Source organism: Stegodyphus dumicola, chromosome 1 (assembly GCF_044657685.1).
Source record: "Stegodyphus dumicola isolate Sdum_Otavi_A_Nest chromosome 1, ASM4465768v1".
NCBI classification, from domain to species: Eukaryota; Metazoa; Arthropoda; class Arachnida; order Araneae; family Eresidae; genus Stegodyphus; species Stegodyphus dumicola.
In genome coordinates, this window is record NC_140768.1 from 150456074 (window position 1) to 150478122 (window position 22049).

At 35.0% G+C, this 22049-nt stretch overlaps 1 long non-coding RNA gene across 1 annotated transcript; it reads right to left on the reverse strand.

Moving 5' to 3' along the window:
* Positions 1 to 7147: 7147 nt before the first annotated feature.
* LOC146999334 (uncharacterized) lies at positions 7148 to 8561 on the reverse strand. Its single transcript, XR_015042611.1, has 2 exons — positions 7632 to 8561; positions 7148 to 7492 (listed from the first exon to the last, which is right to left on the reverse strand). It is a non-coding gene; the product is annotated as an uncharacterized LOC146999334 (long non-coding RNA).
* Positions 8562 to 22049: the final 13488 nt, after the last annotated feature.

Consider the following 22049-nt stretch of genomic DNA (forward strand, 5'->3'; position numbering starts at 1 on the left):
CTGGAACAATTTGGTGCAGTACATCCACCCATGTTTCTCAAAATTACGTCGGAATCAATCAACAAAACATGTCAACATAACAATGCTGATCCAATGGCGGATAGCAACAAACGTGCTTTGTTAGCTGCAAAATAGACTCTAAGTCAGCTCCCCTCCTCTTATAGAAACCTCTGTGATGATGTAGGCAACGAAACCTTGATTTATGTACACCACTGTATCTTTCCACACAGTTCCTTCCTGCTGCATGCTTTTGTTATAATTTTCTTCTATATATGAAGAGGGATTTATGTGTATGGTGTCAAAAGCCAAAGTTCTAACGGATAACCTTCATCACTTGAAATACTAAAAAATAAATATATGGAAATAAAAATTCCTTTTAGAGGTGGGAAAATCTAATATCAGATTTCAAGAAGAAAAAAAAATTGTCACCAATTACATTACAAAATCATTTTAAACTCATAAATCCGAAAGAAAAAATGCATAATTTTTATGTACAACAGTTTGATACATGGAAGATAGAAGAATAGAAGTCTATAAAAGAATTGTCTTTTATCTGCTGAGAACACACAATTTCTTAACTTGCATGTGTATCTAAATGCATATAAATTAGGTACATTTCATATTTAATAAAATCTAGTAATCTATTTCTTTCACATTCCGCCAATATTTCAATTACTACTTACTGAAAAAAAAGGGTATGTGTAAATACTACTATAGAACTAAAAATGAAATCATACTTTTATTAACACATATCCACTCACAAGTTGATACTGATAATCTAAGACTTCGTATAATATACTATATAAAAATACTAGTAATAGACTGTATAAAAATACTAGAAATAATAAATAAATATAAAAAATATATTTATTTATTATTTCTATAACAAGATATAAATAATCCATCTATAATCTGAAAGAATAATATTATAACAATAATATCAAATACCTTCTAAATGCAGACAAAATTAATCAAAACTTGCTATAGACTGAAAAATTGGTACTCTGTTGTCGGGACTGGATTAAGGAAGGAATGTATATATGTATGCATGTGTGTATGTTCATATACGTGTACACATATGCATATGTATGTACATATAATATATATATACACTGATTTCTGAATCCAGTTCCGATAACAGAAGAGTACCGAAAAATCTTATTTCAGGATTACAAGAATTGAGGAAGTATTGATAACTGACGTTCAGTTTCTTCCCCTGTTCCTGAAAAATGCTTATTTGTGCTTCATTTAATTTCTCATAATACAAATATGTTGGACAAAATGTGCTTATTTCCTTCTTTAAATAATTTTATTATAAAATTTTGGGCACATATCTATAAGCCAATAGTTTGTCCCTCCCTGCAGTGCCAAGACGTTATGAAGTGCGCTCTGTCTCCACATGAACGTGTCATGAATACAACAAGAACATTTTGCATTTATTGCCAAGATCTTCATATTGTGATCAGAAACCTGCAAACTGTTACTGTTGTACATAAAGATCTTATATATAGGTTTTAAAAAGAATATAGGAAATATATGCTATCAATAACAGGAAATATAATGTTTATCAGGATTTTAGAAATACATATGTTTGATAACTTTTAAATGTGTTTTGAAACTTATTAGCTAAATGATAATAATCTACTTAATATGAAATAATATTCTACAATATAAAATTATTGAGGAGTGTTAATTAAAATCCTTTTATTTACTAAGAAAATAAATTACATAAGCATTACACGAATCTCATTTCAAATTTATGGAAAGATACATTTTTATAACATTATGAAAAGTGAATTATTATTCAAAACTAATCCTACTTCAGAAAATTCTCAATACACAGTTTTATAGTTTTACATATATGTAACAATTATGAGTACAATCTCATAAAAATATATTAACATAACCTTCTCATTTGTTGTGTCAAAAATCAAGATCCAAAAGAGATTAAAGTGTAACACCTACTGATTGCTTTTGTAAACTGTATTAATCTATCACATAAGAAACTTGCAATATTTTCACATGATGCTTCTAAAATAGCACAATAATATACTGGTAAAGTAAAATGGAGAAATGACTACTCTATTTTCAACAATTTCATAACAACATATCCTTCATAAGAAGAAACAGGGTATTTTACATCAATAGGTAAAAAATTACAATCCCTTTTCACATGAATTTTTAAACACTATAATTAGATAAAACATTAACAGATGACTTCAAGAATAATATCAAAATTTAAATCCCAACAAACATTGTAATTCGTTTCTAAATAATACTGCAAATGAATTCAACTACTAGTTATCTTTTTCAGATCCTGATTTTTGAGAACAAATTTTTGAGAAAATGAGAATGTTATGCACCAAAGATGTAATTTATTATGAAAACCAGAGAGAAAGTTAACTAACATATTCTTCTCTGTTTACTATTATACAATTCGGAACTTAATTCCAATTAAATTTTTCGAATGTTTCAGGTGATACATAAAAAATATTAAGAAGAAAATTATTCGAAAAGTATAAACGAATTCATAAAAAATTTTTATACAACTGAAATTGATCAGAAAAACAGAAATCACGACACGTGTAGAATATATAAACATAAATTATAGAATAATTGATTAAATTATTTACAATTTTAGACTGAAATTTGAACAATTCAAATAAGTAACTTACTCTTAGCTTAGGCGGCAATCCAGTAAAAGGTAAGCGTTTTCGAACAAAAGCTGTTAGTTCAGAACAGAATACAACTGTTTATCTCCTCTAAATAACTTTATAAACTGCTTAACAGATAATGCAAACGCATCCATTCTGCTTCGGAACATTCTTCTTTGAATTGAATTACGATGATGTATTCAGTTTAAAAGACACATTACTAAACATTTATCCGACGCCATTACTTTTCGATCGCAAGATTTTTAAACGGTTGCACATAGGCAGCCGAAAACCAGACGATCGCTACGCCGCACGAAATGTTTTCGATCGGTGCTCGAGGATTGCAAATTGTCGCTCCGCACCAAAAACCCGTCATATGTGATGTCACTCTCGTATCGAGATCTCGTCGCACGCAAGGAGGATACGGCCCATAGTCTGTGAGAAACTACATTTTCGTTGTACATTCGAAGCTGCGATTCATATGTTACGCTGCAAGAAAGAAACCTAGCGCCAGAGTGTCGCTAGAGAAAATAAATGTTAGTCCGTCACAATTATGTACAGACACACGCCAAAGGTGTACGGAAAAGTTTACCGTGACGTCACGGGCTTCTGGATGGGTTACAATATTTGGCTTTTTATCATGTTTCGCGGTGAATTATGGCAAAGATTAACAATTTATCGTGCGATGTAAACAAACATCGAAGATTTCTTGTTAGGGTGCAAACGTTGTTGTAGTCAAAGAATATCTTAGATATTCGTTGTTGTAGTGTTCGCTTATTAATAAATTTCTTCTGGTGATAATTCAGTTAAAATCACTGACAAAAGTTTGATAGGACATGTGAGAACTTCCATTGCAGTGTTCTTTGAATTAACATTTATTTCCTGCTAAACGTATTATAAATAAAAGAACAAAACAATTTCAATTTTTAAAATCTCTGTTAGCACTTCATATAATTTTTTTAGTGGTATGAATAAATTTTGTGCATATTGATTTAAAACTATTACCATCAGGGATACAAAACTGAGTTTTTTTTCCTCTTACGAAAGCACTGAAACTGTTTAATTATAAAAATACTATTTTAATACTGAATTTTGAACGCATTTTTTCTGTTGATAATTTAGTTAATCGTAAAATGACTGTGCTTTCGCATAATTTAACATCATTTGTGAAGTGAATGACACTAAATTTCAGATGTGATGATTTTTTAAATTGTTTCTGCCTCTGAAATAAAAATTTATTCTAATGTTTTGCGAGTTTTTAAGTGTATCAAAATGTCAATGTTCCATCGGCACTTGTGCAGAAACATGGGAAATTGACTCATCGTTTGTTGTAATTATTATGTCATTTAATGTGAGCAAAATGTTGCAACGTATTTGATTTTTTTCTTGATGAATTTGAAATTATGAAAAAATAACGTATGGTGTAGATGATGACAGAAATTTTTAATGAATGAATTTAGAAACTGTAAGATGAAAAGAATTTTACCTTTGATCTGATTCACAACTGCATGTCACAAAACATACTTCATAAAGTATGCCGAAGTTTTATTCCTTGCAAAAAACATGATATCTATTATTCAAGTTTGTGATTAGAGAATTATTATAGAGCAATGAAAGAATATGATCTTCGTGAGGGGAGCTGTATTCTTCATAATGAGGAAAATTTGGAATTTTATTCCTTGCAGAAAACATGGTATCTGTTATTCCAGTTTGCGATTAAGGAATTTTTATAGAGCGATGAAAGAATATGATCTTCGTGAGGTGAGCTGTATTCTTCATAATGTCGAAAATTTGGATGAAAGTGCAAATGAATTAATAAGGACTAACCTCCTTGGTGTATTTTCTGCATCTTCTAAATACATATTTTGAAACCATGTTTCAGAAAACACAATAATAAACTGTTTTAAGCAGGATAACTTTTACTGATGGCAAAATCAGTCACTTTCCCAAACAGATCCAAGTACAAAATATGAAAAAAATGTCTTTGAATATGATGATGAGAAAACTTTCTTACTTATTATTTCTCAAAACTGTCTCACCCAGTGCTCATAAACTGTGTATGAATGAAATTTTTCATGACAACTGCATGCTCTCCACTATTATTGAATTTTTAGCTCTTATTTCTTAATAAAAGTCCTGTGGAAACATGCAATTTTATATTTCTATTATACAACCATTTATTTAGTTAAACTGTATTGCAATTTCCTTGGGCATATTTCTCATCATTTAATATTATGATTCAGTTTTTGCTATCAACACAGATATGGACGAATGTAATGATATGCAAAACAGTGTGTGCTTTTTTTGTAGAAAATGCAATCGAACTTTCTAAAGAGAATAACCTCTTACTTAAATAGATTTGTATTATGGGAGTGGTTATCTAAGGAAATGTGCTATTAGTGATGTTCTATTATCAGCCATTATTTTATTTTATATCAAGTATGCTAATCATTCGCAAAGGACCTCTTCACATAAATTTTCTCTCCATTATACATGTATAAATCAACTAGTTGAAAGCTTTGGCATAATCAATAAAGTATTACTACTTGCACAGTGATGTTTTGGTAAAAGTATATTTACGAGTACCCATTGGTGATTTTTGGCGGCACATGGATACCGAGTTTGTGCACATTGACCTACATAAATGCGACACGAAAAATTACAAATTATGATCAGAACAAGAGAGTTATAATAAAACATTGGTATAACAAATACATTTGTTAATGGAAAAAAACATCACAGAATTGCACAAACTAGGCATTGTGCACTGCCTTGACTTTCTTTATCCATGAACACGTTGACCTATTTTCACTTAAAAAATCACCAGAGAATTGCAGAAACTTGGCATTGTTCACTCCCTTGACTTTATTTACTGACTGAGTATATTTACGGATGTACAGAACATTCAACTACTCAGCAATCAACATAAATGAAACAATAACTTGGCAATAAATGAAACAACATCTTCGCAATAATACAAGGGGTACCCTTCAGTCTACTCTAACCGATGCTTTATATAATTGCCTGTACTTCTGATGAAATGATATTGTAGCTTTTGCTTACAATATTTTATCAATAATTATTTTCTTTTCTATTAAGAGCATGTATAGTCCTCACTGTACCTTTATTTACCTCATCTTTATGATATGCATTGCTATGCTTAATTTGACATCTGCTTTCTATTTTAAATATTTTTCCTCCTCTTTTTTTTTTTTTTTTCCCAACTCCTTAAAGGATGGGTCTTTGGGAGGAAAAATTAATGTCTCCTAAAGTGTCATGTGCTGTTCTCAAAGTGGGCCAATCTTTTTTTTTCCTGCTTTTTTATTTTCAGCTTTCTTGAAGATAATCTTTTTAGCTCAAAGGGGCAATTTGCCCAGAAAGGCTATTAATTTTGTTTTGGCATTTTGCGTTGATTCATTATAAATGGTGAATCACTTTTTCAATTGTTGCCACCAAATATTAGAGTATTATATTTAAAGAAGTTAAATAATGAAGAATCTGCATAAATGTATGTATGTTTCTCACGTTGTGATAAAACAACTGTGTTTAGGGCCATCAAATTTTGAATAATGTATGTCTCCATTAGAATATGGGCATCTGGAAGCCCTAATTTGGAATTTGTTTTATTATCTATTTCATATCTTGTAACACATTTATAAGTCTTTGATTAAGAAACTCAATGATTTCAAAGTGAGCAATAGCAACTCTGTATGGGAGGAGGGAACATTTTTATCTCCAATGTGCGAGACTGTGTACTGGGAATTCGAAAGACATGCTCTTTTAAATATTTGTGATATTGCTGTTGAATTGAATTTTATGATTTAAGTGGGAAGAACATGATATTTAATAAATAAAGATAACACAAAATGTTAAAAAAAAAAAAAAAAAACCTCAGGGCATAATATAAAATTTGAAAGCTTTCAGTTTATTTATTTATTTATTTTCAAAAAGTAGTCAATGGTTGATCATGTTCAGATAAATGACTTGGTGGTTTCACAAAATGAAATTTGCTGTCTGGTTCCGAAACGAAAAGTAAAACAGATCTGATGAATTGGAAACGGATGAATAATTACACGAGATGTCACTCAAAAAGTTGCACTAAATGTATTTAATATGATACATAATTTGCTATTTTTATTTTCTTTTATATGAATTGTTGATAAATTATGATTAGTCATGTATACTTCAGATTGAAACTACTTTGTGAAATCAGGTAAGGTATGAGGATTGAATATTAAAATTATCGTACACAAACTTAAGAGCGTATTTCATTTCTTAAATGAGTTGAATGAAAATTTTAAATGGGTGAATTATCTGTTTTCTTGGTACATTCACTCTGCTAAAACAGATTACAATATTTGGATTTTATTTTTGCCTTGTGATTTGGTGCAGTTTTTTTAATCAAATCAATTAAATTACTACAAAAATTCAAGAGGGAGTCATACAGTGAGCTATAGTACAATGAAATTAATAAATATACAGATATTACATGATTTGTAAGTTTTAAAATGTTTTATTCTGTAACATATTACAGATAAAAAATGATTACTACATGAAATGAAATAAAAGTTCATCAAATTTGACATAATACCATAAAGGTCATTGTGTGTTCCTGTTGGTACAGGACACATATCGACCGGGTATCACAATTCTATTCACAAACATAGTAAAATTTCCCTGCTGATGGTCATCAAAGGAGCTATAATGCAGTCTTGGAGTTTTGATATTATTAGCAATAGGAGCATATAAATATAGTCTAAAGCACATTCCAAAAGCAAAAGATTGCGGAGTGTATGGTCAATGATCTCATGGTCATCTGAACAACATTGAGTCATCTTCTGATATTGATCAATCCAAAAAAAAGATAGAAATTTATTATTAGGTAATACAACAGTTTTCAGAGAGGAAATGTGTATTTTTCTGAATCATATTTCATTTAGAGAAATAACAACTATAACGTATTAAAATCTGACATACCTTTTACAGTGTTTCTGTAGAAAAAAAGGACCCATGTACCTTTATCAGTGAAATGGCATATAAAATGTTCAAGTAAATATAATTTCTATTCAGTAACAGCATGACAATTTTCCATGTCCAGTACACAAACGTACCTATCCAACAAATGCTTCACCACTAGATAGTGGAAGAATTGTCTTCCATGCATACGATTGCAAAATTTATATTGCAGCATCTGTAAATAATATGGTTTTAGTTGTAATCAACATTGCAAAATCTTCCCTATGTTTGGTTATAGAACACATATTTGCTACAAATGTAATTTGTAGACCTTTCCTGTTTGTGGATTACATGCAGTGATGAGCTATGAAAAACTTGACAAAGAGTTTGCATTTTATTCTATATAAACAACTTATGCAATTCTAATGAACTGTTATATTTTTTACAAAAACAGAAAATACCAATAATTGTATATGAATGAGAAAAATGTAATATCTTTTACCAATAAATCACAAAATATCAATTTTTAAATATTTCAATACGTTTACCATTACCAGTCTCAGGTTAATCTCATTGATTTTGGAGGGTTAATCTCATTGATTGGTGATAAAATGTATCAAGAAATATTTCAAAATGATTTCTTTAATGGTTTTGCTTACTGAATCTTGTGATATTACTGTAAATAAGAAGCTAAGCAGTATACAGTAATAAATTACAATATTAAGAAAAATATCTAAAAGTTTGATTACAGCTACTTTTTTTCCCTTCTTAATGTCACACCAGCTGTATGTGAACAAACTGCAATTAAATCTTTCTTCAAATAGTTTTAAAAAAATAGGTATGAATGTTAACCATTCATTATACATGCATGTGTAGATTCAGCAGCAGCATTTTCTGAGTCTAAACAAGAAGAATAAGTTGTATCTATTATAGCTTAGATATAAATTTAATAAGGGGCTAATGCAAGTTTCCTATAGCTCAGTTACTAATTTATATGTGAAACTAAATTTTTGCACTGTTTCATTGGAAATGACTGGCCATCTGGGGTTCTTGCCTTTATATAAGTAGCCAGTGTTCTTGAACTGTCAATACCATCATAGGATACTCTGCAGGCTTAGAGTCATAGGATGCTTTGTGTACACTGGTGTGCAAAAATTAAGGACGAAGTTGAAAAATTAGCATATCAGCTGAACGAAGAGGTAGAGCGGACAGAAAGACCAATCAGGAGATTAAGTAAGGTGATGTATGGTAGCACATGCGCAGATATGCAGGTAGACGTAATGGGGGAGTGTCTGAGTATTATACAGCATGTTGTCGGTGTAAGATCAGTATTTCTGGCAAAGAGATTGCACGCCGTATAGCAGTTAAAATCACACCGAGTTGCTGCCTCAGCGAGAAATGGCGAAAAATCAATCTGCTAGACGACATCTGGATGCTTTTACCTGAGGTCGAATCATTGGGAAGTTGGAGGAAGGCCGCAGTGTGACAAGTGTGGCTGCAGAGTTCGGAATTGCTCACAGCATCGTTTCACGGCTTTGGAGACAATTTCAAACTACAGGAACAGCTATCCGGGGGTTTAGTAGTGGTCGTCCACGAGGAGCCACACCCGCAGATGACCGGTATATTGCCTTACAGGCCAGAAGAAACAAGCAGGAGACAGCGGAAGAAATCGCTAGACACACAACACAGGTGACTGGACGACCGATATCGCGTTTTACCATGGCCAGAAGACTGCACGGTGGTGGTCTGTTTGCACGACGCCCTGTACGGTGTGTACCTCTAATGCCTGCCCATCGGAGAAGGTGTTCTCTGTGGTGCCGGGAACACTGGAATTGGAGAGACAATGAATGCGGACGAGTACTCTTTACAGATGAGAGCAGATTCAGTCTGAGTAGCGATTCTCATCGCATACTCATCTGGAGATAGCGGGGAAGCCGCAATCATCCCTCGAACATCATTGAAAGGGACAGGTATGGAGGTGGTGGTGTTCTCGTTTGGGGAGGCATCATGCTTGGTAGTCGTACAGACCTTCACATCTTCGATGCAGGTTCAGTCAACGGGACCCGTCATTGTAACGAGATTCTTCTTCCATATGTGCGTCTGTTTAGAGGCACTATGGGACCGCAGTTCCTTTTCATGGACAACAATGCACCATGTCATCGCACAGTAGCTGCCGAACAGCTCTTAGAGAGTGAGAATATTGAACGTATGGATTGGCCGGCACGATCACCGGATCTCAATCCCATCGAGCATGTATGGGATTTTCTAGGCAGACGCTTGGCAGCTCGTATCTTACCACCAGTAACGATTCCGGAGCTTTGATTGGCGCTGCAAGACGAATGGGCAGCAATACCTCAACAACTCATTGACACCCTCATTCTCAGCATGGGCAAACGCTGTGAAACCTGCCTAGCAGTCAGGGGAGATCATATCCCCTATTAAAGACCGGATGTTTCTTGCTGGACACCCATCAAAGGGATGTTTCGGCCTTCAGTTGCATTGTGCTCCATGCTACTTTTTCAATAAAGCTTCTTTTTATCCCTCTGATTTCTCTTTTAGTAAGTGTTGTGTACATTACTCATGTCCTTATGTATTGGGGATCTTACGGTATTAAATGTGTTGATTTGGAAAGCTTTTGTACAAAGTTATATTGAAAAAACCATCTTGTCCTTAATTTTTGCACATCAGTGTATATCAATCATGCTTGTCTTTGACATATGTGTTGCATAGTAAAAATTTATAATTATTTTGCTTTTACTAAAACAAAAGCTTTTCTCTACTGTAACTTCACATTTTCAAAATAGAGCATATATTTTTGCTACATATCACAAGCAAGTTTCCATGCACAAATTTTGAAGTTTAAGACTTTTTTTTCATTACTTGAATATCAAGAATGTATGAGTCATCGATCACATATTCTTGATTATTTACAGAATCTTACAACCTAATGAACCATTTGTATTTTCTCCCTCCTTCCAACATGCCTTTGTGGTGTAACAGTTAGCACAGTCGGTGCATTGAAAAGTCCAGATTCGAGTCCCCGGTGAGAGCAGTGCTTATTTCTCACGTCTCCTGCTTGAAAATATCCTAATGACTCTACATTAAGACTGTACGATGATAGATAGAACTGAAAATTTCTAGATCAATAGTTCCCCCCCCCAAAAAAAAAGAGCATATGATTGATAACACTTTTCGCAGGCGTTGTAGAGACATTAGGATTTTGTTTGGAAGCAGGCAAGATGAAAAATGAGCAAACGCCTTAGCCGGGAATCGAACCGCGGACCTCTGGAATACCGGGCCAGCGTGCAGAACCACGAAGGCGGGAGAAATACCTTATATACTCCCCCCCTTTTAAAGGGCGACTGGGGTTTTTAGCGGACAATCGTCAAATCCTGGGTATGGAGAGTCATCATCCACAACCCTTTTAGTTTGGGCACCACTGTAAAGACAGACATTGGGATTTTTTTTGGAGGCTGGAGAAATGAAAAATTAGCAACCGCCTTCGCCGGGAATCGAACCGCGGACCTCTGGAATACCGGCCCAGCGTGAAGAAACACTACACCACGAAGGCACGCTAGGAAGGCGGAAGAAATACCTTATAGTGTAACTTAATTTTGAGATTCTACATATATGACGTGCTAGGAAGCAAGGACGGCGGGAGAAATACCTTATAGTGTAACTTAATTTTGAGATTCTACATATATGACGTGTAGAACTCTCTAAAGGCATTTCTTTGAGAAAAGCAGAGATATGCCTATTTTAGGCAAGAAAATCATCAATGAGTAAACGTTTTTACCTTTTATATCTTGGAGATAGAAGCTTGAACAATATAAGTCATCCTGTGTTGTGCTGGGAATCATTTGATACAATAAGAAATTCACAGTGAACGAGCTATGAACAGCAGTTGACACCCACCAATGGCTGGATGGATAGGACCACTGAATACCAGTAGTTTGACCTGGTTTGGATGTTTATAATTTTCGTGTTTTCCAATGTCTCACCAGAATCACTTTTAAAGTCCTCTACAAAGTTAAATCTTTTGGAGAAATAGCCTCTTGTGCTTTGTTTTAATCAATTTGTAGAGACATTAGGTATTTTCTGGAGGCCAGAGAGATGAAAAATTAGCAACCGTCTCCGCCTAGAATCGAACCACGGACCTCTGGAATACCAGCCCAGCGTGCAGAACCACTACACCACGAAGGCACGCTAGGAAAGCGGGAGAAATACCTTATAAATTTAACAATGATAACAGCTGAACAGCACCCTCAGAGCTTGTTGTGAGTCTGGCAATCCCAAAGTATCCTAATCCTCCAGAAGATCACCCTCTTGGTGAAATGGGATTCGCGATCCTGGAGCCCTAGTGATCTTTCTTCCTTTCTTTTTCGTCCCTGCTTTTCTGTTCTATTTTCGTTTCTTGCACCTTAGTGGGTTTCCTTTTCGGTTGTTGGGACTGAATGTGTGATTCTGTTACATCACTTTCTTTCCAGTTTCTCGTGAACAGGAAACCGCTTACGCGTTTGCCGTGCCTTGTCACCCATAAAGCTGGAAAGGAGGATCCTGGTAGTTGAGGGGTGGGGTACTGTCCCCAACACACTACTTTGCCCTCTGCTTCAGATTAAAACAGGAGGCTCTTAGCTGTCCCCTCTAGTGTCAGTCGGTTGGTCACTAGTCCTTGGTATCAGTGGTTTCGGGTGTTTCCGCTTTTTGGAAAGCTTACTGTGGGGCTTCAGATTGCGTTAAAGTCAGTTCACCCTGTCGCAGGAATTTGCATCCCTATGTTGGACTCTGTGGTGGGCTGGGCTGCTGCCGGGGCTGAATCTTTTATTTCACTAAATATGGCTTCTAATACACAAACAAATGAACAAAATGAAAATTGTCCTATTTCTATAAAAGTTAATACAAATGCAAATTCTGACAAGAATAAAAAATAAACTGCAGTTTCTGATAATTAGTAATCCATCAGGAAATCTTCAGAAAGTGACACCGTTTTTAATGTGTGTGTGTGTGTGTGTAAGAACGCTAAGTTCTGCAGCCAACAACCTGATAGGCAGATCATCGCCTGCGTACCTGAGACAGACAAGGATAGACACTATGCAAAGGTGGAGGCTATCGACTTCCGATTTTGTTCTGATTCCGTGAGGGCAAGAAGTGACTGTATAAAAAAATGAAAAATTTCCTTGTGTTTATCTAGCGCGAGGAGCCGCTAAACAACTGTCATATCTCTATTTAGTCTGTTAACTTTTATCCGTACTTAAATAAATGCTCTGTGACGTGGAAAACATTCTAATTTTCACTCAAAATTTTTTTAAGGCTAGAAGTTTTCAAGTTAGAATTGGCTCTGTTTTTTTTTTTTTTTTTTTTTTTTTTTTTTTTTGTATAACTTTGAACAAGACGAGGTTTGCTCATGGGTGTGTTTTGAGTGTTATCTTAATCACGCTAAAAATAAACCGTATCTTAAAGGAACTTCCTCTTACTGTTTCAGGATAATTGTACATTGACAATCTTCAAGTTACCAAGGGGAAGATATGATATATGTGGAGAGGCAATTACGGATCACTAGTAATAAGATCCAGATATAGTCAAAGAAAAATGGATTTGTGTCTTCAAAACGGAAGGCTGTCACAAGCACTTTTGCAGAAAGGGAAATCTGCATCCTGAGATTTAACTTGAAGGGTCATTAATTCCAACTACGCCCGAAGGGAAATTCCTAGGAGTGATTGTTCAATCGGAAACTTACTTTCCTTCCACGAATGATGTACCTGAGGAAGAAACGTTTCAGAACTTTTACCTTCTCAAAGGTCCTGGCGAACACCTTTTGGGGTGCAGAGGATGGGATCATTGTCCCGCATATATAGGCCATTCATCCGCTCTAGACTGGACTCCCGATAAAACGTGATTAGGTCTTTGTTTGTACCTTACTTCAACCCATATTATTACTCTCAACACATTTTATTATTCTAGTGTTAGCGCATTTATATACTTTGCATATAATTTTCAATCCTCATCGCTAGAATACAGTGTCTTAATCTAGATACTAATCTAAGTCGCGCAAAAGCGTTTATCCTTCTATTTCTAGCCAAAGGCCTCAGAGCACAACGCCAACTAGAGGTCAAAACTCCTAGTGGTTGATGCCTCAAGAGCCACCAGCGATGTCTAGACTGGCTCAGAAGTTAATGATTCGGTAGAGACTTCTGTATTATTGAAACTTGATTCGATTCATCATTGAGCTCTGCGGATTTGCCCTAGAGCCTTTAGAATATCTCCTGTATAAAAACAGTACATTTATTGCTTAGAATCATCGTTTAAATTAAAACGTGAACAATTGACCCTTCATCACTAGTTTCGTATAATGTCGCAACCTAAACATCCTTGTCTGACTACTCTTGATGACTGCTATAGCTTATTATTTGCAGCACGGCCTCTCTGCATTCCTACGTTCCCTGCGAGAGCTGAGCCTTTGATAGAAAAATATTCAGTGCTTGATGTGAATAACCGTGCCCCGAGCAGAATGACGTGATATCCTACCGTGAGATGGTCCAGAAATTCAGCTCATAGAAACTTTTACGATTATGATAACAGAAACACGAACGAGTTAGCTTACAAATAGCTTTTCTATGAACAAGGAACGAACACTGCAATTACATTCCAATATACATTAATGGCTCAAAAACAGCAGGTCATGTGGAAGCATCATTTGCGTTTCGACGTCACGTAGAGAAAAGAAGGCTGCAATGTGCTTGCTGACTATTTAAAGCTGAAGTAACTTGAATGTATCGGTATTACAATACATTCAAGTTACTTCGTATATTTACTTTGATACTTACGTATCGGTATTACGAACTTAAATAATTCGGTGCATGACGCTCTTAAATATTCATCTAAGCCAAAAAAAGTTTATAAAGTTATTTCTCCGGCCTTTCTATCATTCCTTGGTTTGAGTCCCGGCTAGAGCATTGCTCATTTTTCTTGTCTCTTGCTTCGAAATAACCTAATGTCTGTACAACTTACACCGATTTGTTAAGTGCACAAAAAGCTTTTCAAAGTTTCTCTAGACCCAGAAACCGATGGTGACAGAAGTGTTATTGACTACCTTAAAACTTAATAAGCCGTGAGTACGAGATCCTTTACTGCTGGGTTCTTGGACACATACAGATAACGGGTAACGAACTGGCAGATATCACAGCAAAATCTGCCGTGGGACTGTTTAAATCAGCTTGTTACTTTGAAAAATATTAAAGTGATTATCAAGGGTAAAATCCTGAGTCTATGGCAAGGACCTGCAAGTGAATAATAAAATTAGAAGCATAATGCCTAGAATTAAATATTGGGAATCAGAGTAGGAGGAAGTCATTTGAACCTGTCTGACAAACGGTCACTTCCAAATTACGCACAATTATCTCTTAAAAGCGGATAGTGAACCAGTATATTCCAGTTGTAATATTGATCTGTCCTATATGACTGGCGGGTGACGATTGGCCTCCCGAGGACAAATGTCCAAAACCGGCTGGAAACCACTGTAGGCGGTGTGAACCGTGCGCTTGAGATCGTCGTAGGCAGTGGCGGAAGGCAGGAGACCTGGCGTTTGATCAATGGGCGGGGACAGTGGGAATGGCTTTAGGCTTGCCTGCTTGCGTCTCCCACAGCTTAGCGTCAGCCTCCTCGTGGTCCCGCTGGAAACTATGCTGTGCCTTGGTCCAAGCCTTTGCTCGTATAGGCTAATGACGCTAAGCAACCAATCCCAGGGGATCGACTGGTGGGAATTTCCGGAACCGACCATTTATGGGAGGAGACCCGGGGTTCTCCCAGACCACTGGCTGGACTTGTGTCCTGCCAGCTTCGATTTGTTGGGTAAATAATCAGACTTCACAGGACTAGAACCACAGGTCCATCCTATGGTAGGCGCGGGCTTGGCAGGGACCGTACTGGTACTGTCGTATCCGTTGCCTTTGCTGTGGGGGCGCTCTCATGTAGATTTTGAGTGCTGTGCCGAGGGGGGGACGGCTCCCCGCGTAGCCCTCAGTGTGATGGATTATGGCGATGACCATGAGAAGTCCCTGCGGGCTGTTCGGTGGGTTGGCGCCCCGCCAGCGCAATCAACTGAGGAAGGCCTCTGTATCATGTTAAGGCGCTCTAGAAGCAGCCAGGTAATGTTGCCCCAATCGGAGTTAATGTTCTGTATGACAGATTTTGTTAGAAATGCTCACGTTTTGATAGACTTCAGGAAATACTATTTCACTTTTTCAGGTACTTCTCTCGACTTTTAATTGGAAAACCAATCGGGTCTCACGAAAATTTCCTGCCACCGCAAATATCGTTTGAGCAAATAGTTCGCGTTGACGTGTTGAATCATATTTTGTCAAACAATTTTTAGCGTTTGAAAGGAAGAGACTTGCTTTAGAACACTATATTGTGAAATTTGTAAAAAAAAATATCATTATTATTATGTACAAGATGTCTGAAATGGAACTATCACGCTACGAGATTTAAACTATCATTTACTTCCAGTTTTATTGCAAAAAGTCAGCTACAGAATGTCACCAAGTCGTGTGTATAGCTTTAGGTGTGTGTGTGACTATGGCAAAGCCTCGAGGGCTATCTGCCTAAGGGGAGGAATGCCTTCGTGGAGGACTTTCTAAGGGAAACTGTCTCGTAAACATGTTACACATGGGGAAAACCACGAAAACACCCATGCAGCCAGCCCATTCACGGGATTCGAACCTCGTATAGCTTTAGGTACTACTAATGTTTGACATTGTTAAGGTCAGTGCCGGATTTATGTATAAGGTGAACATAGCTTAGGGCCCTCCGAAATATTGTAGCATATCCCATATAAAAAAAATTGACTGATATCCCTCATAAAGGGCCCCATATTTCAAATAGCTTAGGCTCTCGTCAAATCTAAATCTGGTGCTGGTGAAGGTTTGGTATCGAAATTTCAAAAACAAGCATTACGACATTCAAGAGGCAGAGCATTCGAGTCGGCCTACTGATGTTGATGAGGTCCGCCTGCGAGAGTATGTGGAAGAAGTGCAGTATGCAACCAATTGAGAGCTTGTTAATGAGTTAGTGCCATGTCCATTGGTCGCAGTATGCATCTCATACACTTGACGTTAAAGTTGAATCGCTGGGTGCCACATGAGATGATTCAAGCAGATAAGGACGGATGTGTTTGGGCCTGCACTAATCTGCTCGAATATCAACGCAAGGATAAAATTCTGTACCGGATCATCACTTGTCATGAAAAGTGGACTTCAACAACACAGGCCAAAAAGAGGGGTTGGTCTGCACCCGACGAGCCCATCGGCAGCATCGCAAAGGGCAATTTGGCTAACAAAAAGATAATGTTTTGTATCTGATGGGATTGCCGGGGTATTATCTGCAATATGTATCTGGAAAAAGATAAAGAGCGAGATGCTAGTCTGTGTTGACGCTGCTATTAAGGGCAAACGTTGAATTGAGTTCCGGAGCAAAGAGGTAATGTTCCATCAAGATAATACAAGACCACATGTGTTTGCTTTCACTGACTGGACTCTGTAAGGACTCGAATGGAATCTTTTGTCACACCCCCCATATAGCCCTGACATTGCTGCTTCGGATTTCTACCTTTTTTCACATCTGCAGTTACATCTTGCTGGTGCTATCTTCCATTCGGCACAGGACGTCTGAAATGAGGGTGATGTTTTTTGGATTCTTGGCCAACAAGTTTCTATGCCGAAAAACTACCAAAACTTTGGCAGAAAATCATAGATTTGGGAAGTGATTACTGCCCGCACTAAAGGTACTGGTTTCATGTTTTCTCCCTAACTTTAATGAAAACATTAACCAGATATTAATCCATTTAAGTTTTTAAGGAAGACTGGGTTTTATTCCTTAATCTGAAGTGGTTGTAAAGCGTTTTAATGTACTTTAATAATTAGAGATTTTACTTGGCTTTATATTTTATTTGATCTTGTGAATTTTATGCATCCCTTCACATCACGGTTTTACTACGAGGTGTTTCATTATTTTGTTGCTTTTATGTTGTTTTGCATTTTCATAATTTTATGTTGTTTTTCATTTTCATAATGCATTTTCAACATGTGTTAGCTGATTTTTATAATTTCATACCATTTCTAAAGGAGAGAATAGATTATCATGCTTTTGACCCATTATAGTCATGTGCCAAAATATCCACCAACTAACCAACAGTATATAGTCATAAACAGACCTAAAATTGTATAAGCTTGGTTTTTTGAGATGAATCATAATTCTAGACGGAGTGCACCAGAGTCCTAAATAAGAACGCCCTGGCACTTCTATGTAACTGAACAATAATTTCAGTAGAAATATGGTCTCGAAAATTTTATTTTTAGCAATAAAATTATATTAAAAATTGCTTATTAAATTTTAATTCATCTCTGTACATTTCAGTGCTGGTTTAAGCTCATTTCCGGTGCTGTGCGCAGAGGATCTAGGGGGCCCCTTGGCACTGGCAGATCCAAGGAGGAGCGATAACAAATGAAACAAAATTTTAATTTTTATTGTAAAAATATATATAAAAATAAACAGTATTCTTAAAAAAAAAATAAAATAATTATACCAGCATTTGCTATGACTACACATAAAGCACAAGGACAATCATTCAAAAAAGTGTAGGTATACACTTAGCTGAACCTTTTGTCACATTAAGTAGAGTAAGAAATAGATACAATTTAAAAATCGCATTGCCCGTAGATTCAAAAGAACATATTACAAATGTAGTTTACAAGGAGTTATTGTAACCAGATTAAGAGAAGCAATACTTTTATGAAATATATATACTTAAAAAAAACTTTTAAAGATGAATACTATAAAATCCATTCTCAGAACGGGTAGCTCTGCTAGTACTACTACTAATAATTTACCTTATTCACTACTATCTGCTATCTTGCAAACCAGTACAGTAATCTATCGTTTTGTTTTTCTGGCAGTCCACACTCCATTATTTATTTATAATGTTTGTGTCGTGTTACATATTTGGTAAGGTACTGTCTGTAGTCTAATTCATCTACCTGCTTCCTGATGTAAGACTCATTATAGTTGTCATCCCACTCTTACCACCCGGAGCCGCAAATTTGATATAGACAAATAATATGGACATGGATGTGCAGGTGAGAGGCGTGGATTATTTCCACAAAACTATTTATAGTTTTTCTATCGAAATTTATAACCAAAAATTCTGGTTGGGTCCAGCTTATCCGGGCTATTTTATATTATTATTATAACTACTTAGGTTTTTAAATTATTAAAGTTTCTCATAGCCATTTTATTTATTTATTTACTTTTGTTCCTCTTTCCTGATGGTATTGCATAGGGCTTCGGCATTTTAGAAACTAAACCCTGGTCATAAAAGACAAAAAACAAAAACATAGCACCAAAATGTATCAGATTTTGCAGATGAATTAAGGCTGTTTTCCCCAATATTTCAATAAATTATCAGCAGCTGTCTAACTATACTACATTACAAATATGAAAATAATTTGGGAAACTTTTCCTCCGGTGCGTATCAGTGCATCCCAATATATAAAGCCTCAGAAGAATGCAGTTTTGTGAAGCCAATAAAAAAATATTCACAATTTTCAACAAATGATGGAAAACTAACAGTTCTTTCAAAAAATAATAGCATAGGAAAATGAGTAGTTAGTTAAGGCATTTTCTGCTCTAAAAACAAGAAAATTAATTAATTTAGGAGGAAAATTATTCAAAGAGAAAGGAAAGAAATAAAAGGAAAAATTATGTAGCATTTGTGAATGAACAAGACAGATTTTAATGCAAATTGATCAAAAGCATGTATTGTGATTTGCTAGATTATACAGAAAGTATGCCAGACATTTTGAGATTTATTAATTCCTACAAATATTTTCCATTAGATGCTATTTCACTACCTTGTTGTAGAACAGCAATTTGCAACTGGAAAGCAGGGAAATGTGATTAGTTGCAGCTTTTCAGCCACATACCAGCAAGCCATCATTGTACCTTTTACACAAATTAGATGACTGGCTATTAATATCATATTGATCACCAATACGACATTCGACAGTTGCAACAGGATTCACTTTTTCTTCATAACTAGACTCGGACATTGCGACTCTTGTTTAGTACAACAAAAATTATTCCTTACTTAATAATGTCCTGAGCGATTCATTTCATTACACCAAGAATCTTAGCACCTTCACATTAATCCAATCTCTCTTGTCAGAACAGCTGTTACCAAAGGGTTTTCAAAGATCTACAGCAAATCACATCCAAGCAATCTTAAAAAAACTGTCTTAACTTAAAATGGAATATCTGCAATTCCTTGTCAGAATGTCAAAAAAAAAAAAAAAAAAGCATTATGTAATTTTCAAAACATATTATAATTATGAAATAAATCTTACCATTTCTTTTATGTCTTGAAATGTAGTGTTTCCCTTGTGCTACTTTAATTGAAAGTAGTGATTACACATTTTCCATTTTTTGTTTTCACCCCATGCAAAAACTAACATATTTTTTTGTCTATCATTTGTTAAAATCAATTCCTTCAAAAATTTCGGTACTGTTCTGTTATCAGGATCAGATTCAGAAATGTATGTGTTCATGTATGCATATATATATATATATGTACACATGAATGTATGTACATTTCTGAATCCAGTCCCGGTAACAAAACAGTACCAAAATTTCATTATAAAACACAGTTGTTACTAATAAATGCACATGTGTAACTGATGTTTGACAAATATCATTATATTAAAAAAATATTTTTATTTCATATAATAATCAACAGATGATAAAATAACAATCAAGAAAAAATATAATAAAGCAAAACTGAGCATCGGTGAACTTGCTATCCTAAGGAGGGTCCAGACACCAGACATAGAACTAAGATGTCCTAATTTTCACAAAAGGGAAATCTGAAAATATCCTAAAAGCACTTATTTTTTGAAAGCTATCAAAATGTACTATATAGACAATCATAAAAACAAGTGCCATTGGGATTTCATGAAATATGGTCATATTGAAATCTACGTAAATTAATTTACATTTATATCTTTAAACAGACACAAAAACATCATGTAAGCTCTTATTTCAATATTAATAATAAAAAAATGTCAGCAGAGATTTTAATGGCTAACAGAGAAAAAGAAATTGATTATAAAAAAAATCCCTCCTGAAACAAAAATTTAAACTAGTTTTAGAAGACTATTTAAAATTATTAACAGTCCCAACACTGACAGACATCAAGGCCTAAATATGAAATCGAAACAAGATTCATCACAGCAATTTAATTATTAAATTTCAATATATAAAATTTTGAATGTATCAAATTGTATGGTTTTTCTTAATTTGCATAACATATTTATTTTAAGTTTTCCTGTTCTCAACTTCTCAAATTTCCCTTCACATTCTCTCCAGGACATAAATTTAAAATTAAGTGAAGTGCTATTTAAATGTGTGATTATATCAGTTTATTCAGAGCGTGTTTCGCTAGCCTAGCACACGTTTCGTAATTTCGCAGTCACTCGAGTAAGCCTTTTGGCCTCATCCGTTTAGTATCACACCGATTAGAATTCTGTGATTTATAATAACAAAATTATCGAAAAAAAAGCAGATTTAAAGTTATTACGTAAAGCTTTATTATTGCTGTAAGTTCATCTCAAAATCTAATTGTATTGAATCTCATTCTAATCGTCTAATGGTAATAAATATTATTATTATTATTTCATTAAATTAGTCATTACCATTATTTTGTTAACGAAAATATGTTATTAAAAATCCCATTCCAGCCTGCAGACTTACAAAGCTAGTTTGTATTTATTATGTTTTGTTAAATTTTTCTCTTGTTTTCTTATTTCTAATACGAAAATACGCGAATTTAAATGAAGAGTGAAAACAAAGTTAAAAAAATTCACAAATTATTTACGAGATTGATCAGAAATAGTGAGTGAAATATAAACATTGCATACATTTTGTTCTAAATAAATAGTGCACTAGATATGCATCCAGTACTGCATATTTATTTAGAACTTCATTTAAATGAAAGCAAAATAAATATTGAAAAAATCACAAATCTAGCAACTCATCTACTATGGGACAGCGTCTGACAAACATGTAAATTTTACTGTATCCATGGGGGGGGGGGACTAACGACTTTTCTCATTAGGAAATTTCAAAGAGGAGGCAAAACTGTTTCGGATCACGCGGGTCTGAAGGCTATATTATGAGAATTTCGGCCCAGTTTTAGAAGGTGAATAAAGGGTTATTTTGCACCCCTCTACTGTGCTGGTATTTATTTCACACCTGTGACAATTTGCCAGGTTCATTGTAGGATCTAAGTCAGTGCATGTAGAAAAGTAGATAGATCTTACAAAATTTAATATTTAGAAATAGCATAGCATAAAAATACACAGGTTTCCATGCCACCCAGGAGGTACTGTGTCA